The sequence below is a fragment of the Penaeus chinensis genome, chromosome 24, assembly GCF_019202785.1.
Source record: "Penaeus chinensis breed Huanghai No. 1 chromosome 24, ASM1920278v2, whole genome shotgun sequence".
Lineage (NCBI taxonomy): Eukaryota > Metazoa > Arthropoda > Malacostraca > Decapoda > Penaeidae > Penaeus > Penaeus chinensis.
Genome location: NC_061842.1, coordinates 1,855,477 through 1,857,976, shown reverse-complemented (window position 1 = coordinate 1,857,976; position 2,500 = coordinate 1,855,477). Strand labels below are relative to the sequence as shown.

Below are 2,500 nucleotides of genomic sequence, written 5' to 3'. Positions count from 1 at the left end.
AAGGCACACAGAGGAGGCAAATACACCGAGCGATATTGCGTTACATAACTTCCATCTTCTTCGCTGTCTTTTCTTTGACCTATATATCCAATGGCATTAAAAAGAGTAAAAAAAAAAAAAAAAAAAAAAAAAAGAATACATTTAATGGAATCAAGGAAAGAAGAAAAAGCGGGAAAGTGCTTTTGCAAAAATATGAAAACAAGAAAAATGGATGAATGGGGGTATTACAGGTCAGTATCACACGGTCGTTAAATTCGGAATTTTTTTTATCAATTCTTATAACCTATAAAATGATATTTATCTTTCTGACATCAGATATCATTCGCACAAAATTCTCGCACACCAACACCTGGATTCATTATAAAAAAAAAACTTAATTAACCTGTCATTTTCCGGTGAAAATACTTAGACTCCGACCCAGACTCATAAATCTTAAGACGAGCTTTCCCTCAAGAGTCAGCATCTGGTTCAGAGAAAACAATAATAATGATAGACAGCACGCTAGATGGGAATCAGCTGTTTCACTCATTCGGGGAAGAAACGGGAGAGGGAAGAGGAAAGAGAAGCAAGGGAAGGAGGGAGGTAATAGGAAGGAGATGGAGGAAGGGAGGAAAGAAGGAGATGGAGGGAGGGAGGGAAAGCGGAGGAGATAGAGGGAGGAGGAGACAGGAAAAGAGAGAAGGGGAGGTGGGACGGAAGGGAGAGGAGGAGGAGAGGAGTAGGGAAGGAAAGGAAAAGGGAAGGGAGACACGGAGAGGTGAAAGGAAAGAAGGAGAGGATAGGAAGAAGGAAAGGAGCCGAGGAGGAGATTAGGAGAGGCGATGGAGGAACAGACGGTTGCAGAGAGACAGAAGAGAGAAAGGGGGAGAAGACGAGAAGAGAAAGAGAGAGGGAGAAAAGGAGAGGAGGAGAGGGAGAGGGAAGGGAGGGAGAGAGGAAAGAGGAAGGAGATGGAGAAGAAGTAGAGGGAAAAGAAGAATGGAAAAGAAGAGAGGCAGAGAGAGAAAAAGAGAGAGAAGAAGAGAACGAGGTGAGAGAGGAATACAGGGAAGGAGAGAGAATCAGCTAGGAGAAAGAAGGGAGATGTTAAGAAGAGAGGAGGAAGGCAAAAGAAGAGAAGGGCAGAGGGAAGAGAGGATATGAAGAAAGAACGAAGGAAATAAATGGAAAGAAAATAACTAGTGATAAATTGTGAAAGATAATAAAAGTAATGATGGAATAGGGAAGAAATGGGGAGAGAGAAAAGAGATGCCGACAGACATAAAAGGAAAACAGTGACAGGCTGGTAAATAGCAAGAAAGGAAATTACAAGAAGATAATGAAGACAAGAAGATAATTTGAAATATACATTGATAGACCAAAGACATGTTCAGAAATCGATAAAGAGAAGGAAAAGGAAAAAGAAGAACGGAAATGAATGAAAGAAAAAATGAATAAAAAAAAGAGTAAAAAGACGAGTGAAAAAATAAATGAAAAAAATACATGAAAATGTAAAAAAAAAAGCAGAAAAAAAAACGCAATGAAAGATCAAAAGACGCCCCCCCCCCCAAAAAGAAAGAAAGAAAAGAAAAGAAAAAAGACTAGCATAGAAAATAACAGACCCGAAACAAAACAAGGCAGGACAAGCGGCAGCGACATCTCTCCCCGGGCGCGGCAAGCACTAATTCCCGCTGACGGTGTGTGCGCCGGACACTAATCTCACGCGGACTCTGATCCGACAGATCCTATTTTCTCGTCTTAATGAGTCGGGAAAGGCCTCCTTCGCCCGGCCTTTTAACGGGGAGGGGGGCGGGGTTGGCGGCGGGAATGGGGGATGGACCAGGAGTGAGGGGGCGGGGATAGGGGCGGGGCCTGGGGTTAGGATAGGGGCGTGGCCTGGGGTTAGGGTGTAGGGGTATGGGCGGGGCCTGGGGTTTGGGGCGGGAATGGAGGATGAACCGGGAGTGAGGGGGCGGGGATAGGGGCGGTGCCTGGGGTTAGGATAGGGGCGGGGCCTGGGTTGGGTCGGGAATGGAGGATGGACCGGGAGTGAGGGGGCGGGCATAGGGGCAGGGCCTGGGGTTAGGGTGTAGGGGTATGGGCGGAGCCTAGGGTTGGGGGCAGGAATTGATGCGGGACCGGGGGTTAGTGGGCGGATATAGGGGCGGGGCCTGGGGCGAGGGTGCGGATATAGGGGCGGAGCCTGGGGTGAGGTGGCGGATATAGGGGTGGGGCCTGGGGCGAGGGGGCGGAGATAAGGGCGGGGCTTGGGGTGAGGGGGCGGAGATAGGACCGAGACCTGGAGTTAGGTGGCGGGACTAGGGATGGGACTGGGAGTTAGGGGCGGGGCTATGGGGCGGGACCGCGGTTAAGGAAGTGGGGATAGGGGCGTGAAGGGCGGGGGGAGGGGGGGGGGTAAAGGCGTGCGAGGGCGTGGCGTGGGCGGGAAAGGTTGAGGGGAGTAAAAAAAAGACCAAAGATATTTTTAATCTGAATTCCTTAAGGCTGGATAAAAGTGAAC

General features: G+C 48.7%; 1 protein-coding gene across 1 annotated transcript in view; it reads right to left on the bottom strand.

Moving 5' to 3' along the window:
- Positions 1 to 2,500, bottom strand: part of LOC125038385 (glycine receptor subunit alpha-2-like) — a 130,200-nt gene that overhangs the window by 68,154 nt on the left and 59,546 nt on the right. The window lies entirely within an intron of this gene.